Here is a 15415-nt window from a genome sequence, read left to right on the forward strand (position 1 = left end):
AGGATGGATGTCTGCCTCCCAGGCACAAGGAGATGGACCAGCTTCTCCTCCCTAACTTAATAAATATCACCTGCCACTTAGCCAATTTCCAAACCTAGGGACATACCAAATTATCTGTCCCTCAACAAATCTCCACAGCCAAATAACCAAGAGCTTTTTACTCTACTTTCTGCATATCTCTTGCCTCCATCTCCTTCTTATCTTCTCCAGTATCACACAGTTCTTTTTCCTTGCCAAGCCTAGTGATTAGCGTTTCTCCTCTTCTACTTCTATGTAAGCAAAATGTTCTTAAAATGAAAGTCATATCACTCCTTCAAGGCGCACAGAATAAAGGCAGAACTCTTCAGAACAGTCTATAATCTTGTTGCTCCTTGTGGTTAGGAGTCTTGCAGCAGCATCACTTGGAAGCATCACCTCTCCTACTGACGAGAGGGTCCTACTCCTGACTTACTGAATCAGAATCTGTACTTTTAACAGGGAATTCATATATTAGTTTTACATCATAAAAAGGTGTTGGTCTGAGACCTTTCATTCAATGGTCCCTGACTGTCTCTGCCACTGCATCACTTGCCACTCTCCCATACACAGAGAGCTTCCTGCCTTTAGAAATGGCTAAGAGCACTCTAAAACTCAGTAGGTCTTTAAGTCTTGCATCTTTTTTTCTACTTCCTGTTGCTCCCCCGCCTACTCCTAAACCGATTCTCTTCTTTTAGGTCTTAGCTTTATCATTTCCTCTTTAAAGTCCTCCCAACCCTATCCCTTTAGTCTTTTGTCCCTTTAGTCCCATAAAAGACTACATATCCTTTTTTTAAAGTTTCTTTTTGTAATTTAAAGAATCATATGGCATCAGAATTTTTATCTCATCCAACTTTGTATTCCAAGTACCTGAAACAAAGGTAGGAGGGCCTTAAAAATGTTAATTGAATTAAAATATGTTAGGGTCACTAGTCCTGATAAAGTAGGTTGGTGTTTTCTATTCTGTTCAGGTCAGTTTCTGCATAGACAATAAATACACATTTTTTCCTTTTACTGTAAAAATAAAAATAAATAGAAGTAAACAAATGAAAGCTAAACACAGAGATCTTATTTCAAGAAATAATCTGGTGGTGACTGGAAATTTTATTTGATGAAAGATTAATTCAACTAAAAAGTACTACCAAGTTGAAGAGTTGCCTTGAGCTATCTCTGAAAAAATAATTCATCATAAAAAGGAACCATTACACCAGATAAGTTTATACAAGTTTCAAGGTGGGAGGAAACTGGATAATGATTTTGAATGCCTGATTATGTGTGCATTTGTGGGGATGGGAGTAGGAGTAAGGGGTTAAAATATTTGCCACTATGAACAATTAACTTTCACAAAGTAGCATGTGAACAATGACCAAGTAGTAATTTATATCCAAAGTTATTTCTGTGGGTGAGAAAGTAGGATTACTAGTGAAAGACTATTTAATACTTTCAGAGAAAAAAGTCATGTATGAATTCTCTACATGTAAAATGATGAAAAAGAGGAACAGCCTTTAAATGTTCAATTGGTTGACCTTGTAAAATGAATTTGTAGATAATACAGTTTCACTAAATCCTGTATACTGATTTCAAGGTAAAATGTGCCTGAATGGAAGAAAAACTTTACCTGAAGATTTATGAAATTGTTTCTCCTTATTTTTAATGCCTATCTTGATATTATTTACATATCAATTGCACTTGGCTATTTTATTAAATGAGAGACAAAGTGAATCTTGACTAATTCACTAAAAATTAGTACAAATTATAATAGGAAAAACATCTACAACCAGTGGTTAATAAATAATTTTTCAAGTTTTTCAATAATTAAATCCCAGAAACTAATTCCATCTGAAATGTATCTAATACCCAGTCTAGACAGAGGATCAATAATTAAGTGTGACATCTAATTAGCAATGTGGCAAATTAGCTAATTCCAATTTTATCTGGCTATTGATAAATAATGTTTGTGTTTTACACATAGAAAGGAAGAGGAGCTTCCTTTTCCTTTATGGTGATTTACCTTTTCCTTTTTAATATCCTCAGCTGATCAATGGCTCAAGTCATTTCACAGAGAGGAAGTACCCTTAAGCCACCTCTGATATGGCTAAAGAAAGAGAACCAAAGTGAAAATTTATTGAGGAAAGACACACATAAAAGAAGACCCCCCACCAAAACACACACACACACACACACACACACACACACACACACACACACACAATTAAAAAACCCTCAGATAAATGCTTAGGTAAGAGACTGCCAGGCTCAGAAGATGCACAGTAAAGAATTTCCTTCCTCTCAACTATAGTGAAAATAGGATATGAAAACTTAACATCTCCACCAAAACAACTATGTCCCATACCCACTGTGTCATCCAAATTTAAATTCCAATTTTGATTTCAAATCGATCAATTAATTCAATAGTTATTGTGCACTTTACTAATTGACAAGCACTATGCTAAATGAAATAGAGACAATGGCCAATAAAAAGAAAGTGCTTACAAAAGTTCTTTAGAAACTCAAGGAAGAGAATAATTTTTCAGTATAAGAGATATACGTAACAGGACTTAACAGGATTAATTCCTTCTGCCAATATTTAATGAGGACATACAGAATACCAGGTGTAATACAAAGCACAGGGACATAATGAAAAATAAGGCCGCTCATCTATCCTAGATAAGCTTTGAATGTGGTGGTGGAGACAGAAAAGTAAACAGCCAATTACAATAAAGTACAAGTACTTTGTGTTAAATAAGTCCAGCAGAGAAAGACAAGTACCATATAATTTCACTCTTAGGTGGAATCTAATGAACAAAATGAACTAGCAAGCAAAATAGAGACAGTTTCATAGGTAGAGAGCAGGCTGACAGCTTAGTGGGTGGCTGGGGAATTGAGTAAAAAAGAAAAAGGGGGGGGGGAGAAAAAACTCATGGACAAGAATAACAGTTTGGCCGAAGCCGGTTTGGCTCAGTGGATAGAGCGTCGACCTGCGGACTGAAGGGTCCCAGATTCGATTCCGGTCAAGGGCATGTACCTTGGTTGTGGGCACATCCCCAGTGGGGGGTGTGCAGGAGGCAGCTGATCAATGTTTCTGGCTCTCTATCTCTCCCTTCCTCTCTGTAAAAAATCAATAAAATATATTTTTTTAAAAAGAATAACAGTTCGTTGATTGTTGGGGGGAGTGAAGGAAGGCATAGAGGGGATAAATAGTGATAGATACTTGATTTGGGGTGATGAACACACAATGTGTTGTAGAATTGTACACCTGAAATCTGTATAATTTTGTTAACTGGTGTCACCTCAAAAAAAAAATCAGACCTTTAAAATAATTAATTAAACATTTTTAAGAAGTACTTTGGATAATACTATATAGAGGAAGGAGAGTTAAGAGAGTTAAGAGCTATGAGGCTGGAGAAGTAATGACAACAGGAGGTAACACTATGAGCCAACCAAAATACTGAGCACTTTGATGTATATAAAATCCCCACAATAATCCTACAAGGGAGGTGACTATAATCACCCCTTTTACAAACTGAGGAACCTAAGGAAGTCTAAACTTACTAGAGGTCACAGTGATAAGGGTGGAGCAGGAATCTGAACCAGTTATATGCACCCAAAGATCTTGCAGGATCATAAAGAGGCCCTTTATATGAGTTTAGTCCTTTGTCAAAAAAGGTCTTTAAAGGGTAAGATGCCAAAATAATAATTTGATCAGATTTGCCTTTAGAAAGATTGCTTTGAGAAGGTATGGATGGGATGGAGTAAGACTTTAAAAGACAAGTAGATGAGTTCTGAGGGTGGCATTACAATCCAAATAAAAAATCTTTAGAGCTCTAGCCAGTTTGGCTGAGTGGATAAAGTGTCAAATCGGCCTGTGGACTGAAGGGTCCCAAGTTTGATTCCTTATAAATCAGGTCAAGGGCACATGCCTGGGTTGCAAGCTCAGTCCCTAGTCAGGGGCATGCAAGGAGGCAGCCAATCAATGATTCTCTCTCATCATTGATGGTTCTCTCTCTCTCTCTCCCTCTCCCTTCCTCTCTGAAATCAATAAAAATATGTATCTTTTTAAAAATCTTTAGAGCGTAATCTCCAGTAGTGGCAGGGGTGACAGAAATAGAGACATAAACAAATGGCATTTTAAAGAAGAAATTTTAATAATTTAGAACCTACTAGAAGTAAGTGTTACTGGAGAATACTATATGATAAATTGAGACAACTCCAAAATAAAAGTAAAGATGAATAGGCTTTCTGAAACAAAGATAGTAAGTTTAGTTTTGACTAACTTGACTTAGAAACAAAAGTGTAACCAACTTCAATACCTTAGGTTACACATTGACATGTCAACTTTGAAATAATATTGGGTATTTTCAGAGCCACTTTAGTTAACAAATTTCAACTATTCGTAAAAGTATATGGATATGGATTAAATTAGAATTTTTTCATATTTTTCTTAAATATTTTACATCTTGCCTAGTCGGATGTGGCTCAGTGGTTGAACATCAACCTATGAACCAAGAAGTCACAGTTCGATTTCCAGTCAGGGCACATGCCCAGGTTGTGGGCTCAATCCCCAGTGTGGTGTGTGCAGGAGGCAGCCAATAAATGATTATCTCTCATCATTGATGTTTCTATCTCTCCCTCTCCCTTCCTCTCTGAAATAAATAAAATTAAAAATTTACATCTTATATATTTCTATATCGCACTGTGTAGGACTGGTAGTCAGTTAATCATCTAGTAGAATCATCTCAATTTTCTCTCTCAGAAAAACAGAAATATTGCTATTCATAAAATTGTACCATAAAACCACACCTAGCATAAGTAAATGATTTTCAAAAGATTTTCAGCCCTGAAGAACATACTTATGGGGCCTCTAATCTGTTTTAACCACTGAATAAAATAATTTGTTGGTATAATCTTGCTTATTTTCAAAGTATTTCTATTCATAGTCTCTTTTAGTCTTTATAATAATCCTATACATTATAATAGAAAGCAAATAACAGACAAGTGTTTGGAATATACAGATGCGAAATACAGAACCACAACTTATAAATCAGTTTACAGTTCATGCTGTACACAAACATATACTACAGACTTGATTTATAATATTGTATAAAACTGAAATTTAGAAAGTTTGGGTTTCACAATCCTTTGATAATCTAGTTGAAAGAAGAAAAACATTAGAATATAATTTATTTAAGTTTATAACCAAGTAATAACCTGAGGAATTTATAATTATTCAAGCTGATGGAAAGAGTTAGTGGAGACTAAAATGAAAAGCAACTATAACCTCTGACTGTGAATACTGGGTTCAATGACTTGACATGAGAAGTTTAAGAGTAAAATTTCATCTCTATCCCACAGACATAATGTTTCTTCCTCAAGGAAACTGTGGTTAGTTTTTAAAAGTTATATACACAATTCCTTGGCATAATACAAAATTAATGCCAGGCTTTTGTTTCCTTCAATATTATTTCCTGACACTTCCATATCTATTACCTGTCACTTTGCTATATTTTAAATTGTTGTATTTTAAAACTTACACCCTATGAACTCATGATGTTAAATGTACAAACCTAATACAGCAATCGATATTTGCTACTGTAATAATTATCATTGTGTAGCAGTTACCAGATCTTAAAGAAAAATATTCTAATATTCTAGTAGTCCAAAATAATGCCCAATTTCACATCCATATGTATCACTGCATTAACTCCATTCCCCTAAAAAGGTAAATCTATTCAAATCTCTATTCTGCAAGGATTTTTTTATTGATGTAAACCTATTTCCAGGACAGCCCTTTGTATTCATGAGTCCAAACTCCTTGTCTTACAGCTGAGCAAACGGAGACCCAGAAAGCTTTTGATCAGAACAGGTCCACGCAGTATTCAAAGCAAGGGGGGATAAGGACACATATGTAATACCTTAATCAATAAGAAAAAAATTCATCTTTTCCTCTTTATACTGCTGAATACTCCCCCTTTGCCTGCTCCTTTCTAAGAAGTAGAGAAGGGATACAAGCAAATTCAATAAAATTTTGTTTGGTAATTTAGTGTCTCAAATGCAAAAACACTGAGGCTAAGAAAAGAAAGCAGGTTAAACTGAAACTAGTCCCTATAATAAGAATTTGCACCAAATTTCAAATGTGCATACTAACCCTGACTCATTATCTCCTATAGGTAAAGATGGCTTCTATCTCAGTGTCCTCCTGGTTCATAATCGATGAGATGCATAATCAATGCATGCCCTTAACTGCTTTCACAGTAATGGCAGATTATGTATATCACTGGCCACATTAAGTATTTTTACTTTTCTCTATTAAATTATTCTATAAAGTTATAAGATACAAGATTGCATTTAAGTACTTTTTCCATAATTCTTAAACTCTTCCTCAAAAATTATAAAAGTAACACTTCCACTGAAACCAATACGATAATAAAAAAATATGAAAAGGAAAAAAAGGTCATCTCTATTCCTTCTTTATCCTCCATCCCATATATCAAGATAATTATACCTTTTTTTATTTCAAATATATGCAATATGTTTTATAAAGACAAGTTTTTAAAAATAGGGTACTCTGTGAGTTATAACTAGCTTTCCTCACTTATTAAAACATCACAGACATTCCTTAAAAAATGAACAGAAAGGCCCCAGCCAGGTGGCTCAATTGGTTGGACCGTCATCCCCAACACCAAAAAGATTGCAGGTTCGATTCCTGGTCAGGTCATATACCTAGGTTGCGGGTTCAATCCCAGTCAAGGTGTGTACAGGAGACAACTGATCCATGTTTTTCATCTATGTCTCTCTCTCTCTCTTTCTAAAAATCAATAGAAACAAATCCTCGGGTGAGGATTAGAAAAAGAAAAAATAATCATAGAACCCATTTTTTAAGAGCTCCACGATATTACATTGCAACCATTCTCCCTCTTGATGTACATTAATTTCTAGCTTTTTGTCACTACCAGCAATGCAGTGATAAACATGTTTGTATCATTGACTATGTCACGTAGAAAAAAAGTTATAACCTTATATATATGGTCAATGAATTAATAAGAGAGCACTCAGAAGAGAACCCAGTGTATGAAAAGGACTTTTGATCAAGAAATCCTCTTTAGAGAAAGGCTCAGAAGAACATATTCTTGACAACTGAGATATTATGTTCAAAATGGATCACAATCTCTTCTAAAAGTTCTTAAAATAAGGAAAGACTGAAGAATTAGGAACAAGGTTCAGAGTTCATATTATTAGCCTGGAGAACTGAAACAACCAATTATAGGTTCAAAAACAAAGTCCTCTTGTCTTCCAAAGAGAAGCTGCCTAATAGAGTATGATTACATAATTTAAAAAAGAATTATAGACAAAATTTAAATTTAAAGAACACACACAAGCCAAATGCATAAGATGCTTCCTATATAACACATATAAACAATTTCCAATACTTGAGATAAATTTGTCATTTAGGATCAGGATTTATACCAAAACCAAACAATATTTAGTAGAAATTAATGTTTATCTTCTTACAACCTATTTACTACTTAAAAAATTTTTGTCATATACAGTAAAATAAGATCATTTAACATCTCAACAAAACAGAAAATATAACTAAACATCAGCAATAGCAAAATTTTTAAGTGTAAAAATTAAAACCTGTTCTATCAAGCTTCCTATAGATATCAAATTGAAGAAAACTGACCAGAATATTATCATACTTCATCTTGAAAATATATTTATTGATTTAAAAAAACTCTACAATGAATGGTTGGTTTTGAGCTCTACAGAATTTTAAAAACAAGAGGGGTACCTTGCAAAGTTCTATGATAAATAAATGTACTTTTTAGGTTTTGGCAGACTGTATTTTCATTCATCCTTCGAAGTATTGCTGAAAAAGAAGCAAGAGTACCATCACTCTCAGAGGACATAGGAGTGGTTCTGAAAGTGAAAAGAGTTTATGATAACTACACACAGCAGAGAATCCTGGAACTAAAGCATCAACTGTCTTTCTGCTTTAGTAGACGGCCAACATTTTTCCATCAGGACCCATAAAATTCAGTCATTCCTTAATTTTCTTCCTTCTCAGCTCTCCATGTTCATTCTGTGAAGTCCTATTGGTGTTAAACACACAACAAAAAATATATGTTTCTATCACTCTTCTGCTGTGTTTGCCTTCTTGTCTCAACAGTATTTCCTTTTCCTTCTTCAAAACAGACTCTTCTCAAGGAGTCTTCAATGAGAATTTCTTGATAAAAAATGGATTGGAAGACAAGATGAGATAAAAGAGGTCTTTTCATTGTGCCCAAGCTAGAGGGGGGAAAAAAGAAGAGAAAAATGATACAGAATTACCTAATAACACTTCTTATTTTCACTGAAAGAAAAAAGAAAACTCTCACTTGACCAATTTTATTGACATATCTTTGTTCATATCCTCTAATTGAGTTGTTACAGGTATAAGTTCCCACTGCTCCAAGTTTTTCAAAAACAACTTCCCCCCACATACTCATGCATACTTCTTATATTATCACTTAAAAAGCAAGACAGAATTATAAATTGTCAGGAGTACAACTGAAAATAGCATTTCTAAAACCTCAATAAGTAAATATCTAGAAAATCTCTATGAAATTCCCTACTATATGGTTTGAAGAGAAAAAATCTTTGTGCAATATTTTTAAGCTACACTAAGACTAGGGCTATCTTGGAAGCCATTCAGTGAGCTCTTGGCACTTAAGTCTCTGCTATTCTAGGGAAAAATCAAAAATGTAAGACTTAAAGAGTTCCAATTAATCAACAATTTAACTGCTATCGGTGTTAAACATTTTCATGCCGGAGAAGTCAGTGTTAAATGGTTAAATAGCCAAAGAAGAGATCATCAATTACAAATAAGAGGTTTAAACATATACTAAAATATTTAAAATTCAATACAGTTTTCACATCTAAACATTTTCATTGGTTTCTAAAAGTCGCTGCTAGCTAATACTATTATGTCATCATGCTATGTACCTAAATGTTCCTGGTGAATCTGATTACCATAGAAGTGAGTCTGTGATTCAAGAACTCTGAGACAACTTCCTATACCATGAAGCAAAATTGTGCAAGAGCAGAAAAAGAAATACCAAAAAAATGCTAATATTCTTTCCTACTTCTTTTACCACCCTTACAAAAGAAGATAGCTCCACCCCAACTTTCCCATCTCCCACACCACCCTCCACTAGCCACTCTCCACTCCTCTCAGAAAAAGAATTATTTTATCCAACCAAAACAGAGAAACCAGGTAAAATACATAAGAAGAATACCTGTAAGATTTTTCTTCCCATAACTTGTCCCAGGCAAGGATCCTCAGGCACTCTCTCCATGTTGTCCTCCACCACTTCTTCAACCATTAGAGATGCATCCTGAATGATGGTGGAGGATTCAGAAGTTTATAGTAGATGTGGCATATTGAGATCAAGGATCATATCCATCTCCTCACAAAAAGGGATGGGGCCTTTCAGGTAATCCAGATGATTACACTACATGTTACTATTCTGATATTGAGCAATTTCTCCTCTCAACCCCCAAAATCCCATCCTTATATGCCTCAAAATCTTAAATATATCGCTCTCATTTTTCCCTTTGCTACTTATTACTTTAATTTGTTTATATCCTGGCCCATTCCACAAAAGATGTTGGGTTGATATTACTCTTTATTAATAAAGCAACACCTAGGAAGTATCCTTACTTGAAGTTATTCTCCACATATATATCATCTCTCATAAAGTCCATATGCAATGAAGGAACTAACCAAAACCCACCCTGATATTCTGAGTAAAAAAGGTTAAGAGAAGTATGTGAAAATGCACTTCTGTGAGAGCCTAGGAATAATGAGTGAAGGAGATGATTGCTAAAAACTTAGTAAAAGAAAAGTATGTTACAAAGAAAACTAGACTTAAGACTATATGTAAATTAAAGTGGCTTAGGTAACCACTGCTACCCTCATGTTGCTCATCTCCCCTTCTCTCCAACATAACTTTTAGTGCTTAATTTTTTAATAACAATATGTTCCTTATAAAACATTGTTTTAAGAAAACCATATTAAAATTTCATGTCCTTTCCTCTTTCTTGTGCATATCTGAACATACATATATTTCTGACCATAAATAGACTGTTCTTGCTTCTTTTTTAATATATCTTGACCATTTTTTTCACATGACACATAACGATCTCACTCATCTTTTCAAATGTTTATATAACACTCCCTTGCATCTAGGCATTGTGCTCTACTATTTCTTTGTTCATTCTCTCCCGTTCTCTAATCTCCTCTGAAAATGGAAATACCTGGTTTCATGCCCCATGTCTCTTAAACATTTGCTCATATTTTTTACCTCCACTTTTTCATCTTCATATTATAGGATGTTCCCCCCCCCTTTTTTCTAAATCATTAATTCAGCTTTTAGCTCTTCTTTTTTTAAAAAAAAATTAACAATCATATTTTTGTTTCTGACAACTCTGCAGATTGCTTCAGGACAGTCCGACTTATTTTTAAGTTATTTTATCCTCTTAAATCTCTCTGAAGGTACAAATTACATTTATGATAAAGTATTGGTTTCCTCACCATTACCATTTATTATCAAACTATTTATTCTCAAAAGGCATCCATTTTTAGTTTAAATTTTAATTTATTTTATAATGAGTAAATTTGAGCATGTTTATATTTCAAAGCCATTTATATGTATCTTTTATAAAATATGATCTTTTTTAAAAATATGTTTTTATTGATTTCAAGGAGAGGGAGGAAGAGGGAAAGAAACATCAATGAGAGAGAATCATTGATCGGCACGCCCCCTACTGGGAATCAAGCACAAAACCTGGGCATGTGCCCTGACCTGGACTTGAACCTTGATCTCCTGGTTCATATGGGTCAACACTCAATCACTGAGCCATACTGGCTTGCATATATTTCTTTTCTAAGTCATTAGACATTTAGTGATGGCCTACCCCAAAAAATTAATAAATACCATTATGTACCATCTGTTGCTTGTATCATTCCCATCTTCCAGGCACCACTTTTTCTCTTAGTTCACAGTTTATTTGTATTGTTGTTTTTCTGATGATCCTTGGTATTGCAAATTTGTGAGTGGTGTTCTGGAGCTAATTGGCCTAGTTTTTTCCAGTAGATTTATGTCTGTCCCTCTTTGAAGGCAACTTCCCAGAATGAGAGAGCTGATCTCAGGATGAATATGAGTTGGGGGAGCATATCAAGAGGCATGTTTTATTTTACAACGTGTGGTCATAAAGCAGGTTGTAGGCTGGAACCCCCAAGATTGACAATACCAGGAAGACTCTAATTTTGAGGTAGAATATTGTAATGCATTTCTCATATGTGGGACCATTTTCTCTTTCCTTTCCCTTCACCTCTACTCTGTGTCTTGGTAGAGTTCTCTGGCTCTGCTCTGCAACTCTCTCCAACCCCAATTACCAGAAGTCTTCTCATTATCTGCAGAACAGAAGCCATCTCTCTATCCTAGAGATGAATACTATTTCCAGCTGATTATCATTCAGTACAAACGAGGAAGGGAAAACCCCAGCTGCTACAGACAGTTTTTAAATTAGCTGTTCTGATGACTACCCACAGACCACTCCAAATCTTTGAAAATGTTAACACAAATGGAATTTCCTGAGGTCCACTAAAGAAAAACTTCTCACTTTCTCTGCTCTTGTTTCTGTGCTCCTCTCATTCCGTTTTCTATCTTCATTAAATTTCCCAAAATGTGCTATACCAATGCTATTATAGGTCTAAATTTAAAAAAAAAAATACATTTTAATCATTTCAAATACATGTGAAGTTGAGAGAGCTTTTGCCATCCTACCTAATAAAAGGGTAATATGCAAATAACCATCACTCCGATACGCCCACGATTGGGCCGGTGGGAGGCTGGGGGGCGGGACTTGGGGTGGCCTATCCGGCTGTTGAGAAGATCAAGATGGTGGCGCCCAGTCCTCTTAGCCCCAGCAGAGTCTGCCCAGTAGCAGCAGTCCAGGGTGTCCGGCTGGGAGGCACCAGCTCCCAGCGTGAGCCACGGGATCGCTGGCAAGTGGCGGCGGTTTGGGGGCGGGGGTCTCAGCCGCCCCCAAGCCGCAGGATCCCCTGGCAAACCAGGGCAGCTTGGGGGCGGGGGTCTCAGCCGCCCCCAAGCCTCAGAATCCCCTGGCAAGGCGGGCTGAGACCCCCTCCCCCAAGCCGCAGGATCCCCTGGCAAACCAGGGCGGCTGGGGGATGGGGGTCTCAGCCACGCCCAAGCCGCAGGATCCCCTGGCAAGTCGGGGCAGCTTGGGGATGGGGGTCTCAGCCGCCCCCAAGCCGCAGGATCCCCTGGCAAAGCGGGGCAGCTGGGGGACGGGGGTCTCAGCCACCCCCAAGCCGCAGGATCACTGGCAAGCCCAGGCGGCTTGGGGGTGGGGGTCTCAGCCACCCCCAAGCTGCAGGATTCCCTGGCAAGCCTGGCTGAGACCCCCGCTCCAAAGCCTCATGATCCCCTGGCAAGCCGGGGCAGCTTGGGGGCAGGGATCTCAGCCTCCCCCAAGCCACAGGATTCCCTGGCTGTGAGGACAGCTTGGGCTGGGGTCTCAGGCCTGCAGGGCCCGGCACCCAAGCCACAGGATCCCCTGGCCGGGCTGGCTGCCTGGGCTGGTGTCTCATGCCTGCAGGGCCGGGCACCCCCACTGCATGATCACCCAGCCAGTGGCAACAGCCTGGGCTGGGGTCTCAGGCCAGGAGGGCGGTACACCCCCACCATGTTATCTTCAGGCCAGCGAAGGCAGCCTGGGCTAGAGCCGTGCACCCTCACCGGGCTATCCCCAGCCAGGCTGAGATGGCAGCCTGGGCAGGGGTCTCAGCCTGGCCAGGGCTCGATCCCCTTCCAGTGGTGGCAGCCTGGGGTCTCAACCATTGAGTCACACCAGCCAGGCAGATATGGAGGAATCTTAAATTTTTTTTTATATATAATATATTTTATTGATTTTTTTACAGAGAGGAAGGGGAAGGGATAGAGAGCTAGAAACATCTAGAGAGAGAAACATCGATCAGCTGTCTCCTGCACACTCCCCACTGGATATGTGCCCCCAACCAAGGTCGAACCTTGACCAGAATCGAACCTGGGACCCTTGATTCTGCAGGCCAATGCTCCATCCACTGAGCCAAACCAGTTAGGACTGTCCAATATGCTAAAGAAAAAACCCTATCTAATAAAGAGAGAATATGCAAGGGAGGGCATTTGGGGGTGACCGGGGTATCAGGGGAGGGCAGTTAGGCATTGATCGGGCTGGCAGGGGAGTGGTTAGGGAGTGATCAGGCTGGCAGGCAGAGCGGTTAGGGGCAATCAGGAAAGCAGGCAGGCAAGTAGTTGGGAGACAGCAGCAGTCCTAGATTGTGAAAGGGATGTCCGACTGCCTGTTTATAGGCAGTCGGACATCCCCCAAGGGGTCCCAGACTGGAGAGGGTGCAGGTTGGGCTGAGAGACACCCCCACCCCCATGCACGAATTTCGTGCACCGGGCCTCTAGTCTTTTAATAAATGCCTCTTCAAATTTTTAACATGTACTTTCACCTATACACCTTCAAAACTATCAAGTAAAAAAAGTATCCACTCATATCCTATATAATAAAAGACTAATATGCAAACTATTCAACTGGGAATTCGACCACTTGCTATGACATGCGCTGACCACCAGGGGGAGGTGCGGAACATGGCGGGCGGCAGTGGAGGCACTGCTGGCCCTTATGGGCCCCAACAAGAGCGGAACCATGGTGGGATGGTGGAGTAGGTGAGCGGGCAGCACCAGGCCAAGGTGGGTGCAAGCAGGGGCCAGATTGCCCCACTGATTGCCCCGCAGATGGGACAGTGGCAGGGGGCGGGGCCACCACCTGGCTCCCAGGTGCTGAGGGAGCTGGGCGGGGGACCTGGCCCCAACTGATCACCCTGCAGGTGGAATGGTGGAGCAGGTGAGGGGGTGGAGCCAGGCCACAGCAGGGTGCCAGGCGGGGCTGCAGGGCTGTGAGGCTGGGGTCATGAGCTGGGTCCTGATCCCCGCAGGCCACCCCGAGGGACCCCACCCATGCACAAATTTGTGCACCAGGCCTCTAGTAATTCTATAAGTAGAAATATCTGCATAGTATACTATGCATAGTATTCTTCTATTTTCCCCACGTCATCACAATTTCATCTGGTAGACTACATGTTTTATTATTAAAGCATCTAGAATTAATTTCCTAATTGTCATTTTTTCATCTCATTCATTTTATTAGAAATATTTTTTTCTAAAGTTAGATTTCAAAGTAAATTATTAACAATATTTTAGATTTAAGCATAAATTTCACTGTTTGATTAGGTTTTGGTTTGTTGTTTAGATTTGTTCATCAATGGTTAATAGATACAGGCCTACCTTGTTTCATTGTGCTTCACTTTATTGTGTTTCAAAGATGTTGTGTGTTTTTACATATTGAAGGCAAAAAATTACGACTCGCTTAATTGTGACACTCACTTTATTGCAGTGGTCTGGAATCAAACCCATTATATCTCTGAGGTATTCCTGTACCTTTCCCTTTTTGTGTCCAGAATTCTTTATCCTGATACACTTCATTTTGCATAAGTACTTCCAACAATATATTCATTTATCTAAGTTTCCAAGTATTACAGTTCAGTACTTTGGAACAAATATATATTTTGCCTTTCTCCTGAAAAACAGTTTTTGCTTCATAACACTTTTATCTCAACTTTTATCTCACTAGAGGCCTGGTGTAAGACATTCATGCCCTTGGTGGGGGGGGGGTCCCTCAGGCCAGCCTGTGCCCTCTCGCAGTCTGGGAGTTTCCGGGGGATGTCCGACTGCCACAGAGGTGAGTCCGGCTTCTGTCTTAGCAGCGCTCCCCCTGTGGGAGCGCAGTGACCACCAGGGGGCAGCTCCTGCATTGATCATCTGCCCCCTGGTGGTCAGTGCACATCACAGCGACCGGTCGTTCCACTATTCAGTAGATTTGCTTATTAGCCTTTTATTATATAGGATAAAGGCGTTTTTCACTGTTTCTTAATATCCAGAGCTGTGTAAGAAAAATCAGATACCAATCTGAATCTTTTTTGATTAGGGTAAGCCTGCTTAGTTTATCTGGAAATTTGATTTTCTTTTCACTTTTGGAATTCATAAGTTTTACCAGTATTTGATTTTACCAGAAACTTGATCCCAGTGTATCTTATTTGATGGCATTCTTCAGGCCAAGAAAAGTTTATTCTACTATTTTATTATCTAATGCTTCATAATATGTGTATACTTTTTACTTCTGAAATTCCTATTACACAGATACTAATCTCCTGGATCTACTTTAAAGGTCTCAAACTTTCCTCAAAAATGCTCAATTCTTTTTGCTCTACTGTCTGAGAGAAATCTCA

General features: G+C 38.6%; 1 protein-coding gene across 1 annotated transcript in view; it reads right to left on the reverse strand.

Annotated features, from left to right (window-relative positions):
* MACROD2 (mono-ADP ribosylhydrolase 2) overlaps window positions 1-15415 on the reverse strand; it is a 1996248-nt gene that overhangs the window by 1936424 nt on the left and 44409 nt on the right. The gene's annotated exons all lie outside the window — the stretch shown is intronic.

Source organism: Eptesicus fuscus, chromosome 12 (genome assembly GCF_027574615.1).
Source record: "Eptesicus fuscus isolate TK198812 chromosome 12, DD_ASM_mEF_20220401, whole genome shotgun sequence".
In the NCBI taxonomy this organism is placed as follows: domain Eukaryota; kingdom Metazoa; phylum Chordata; class Mammalia; order Chiroptera; family Vespertilionidae; genus Eptesicus; species Eptesicus fuscus.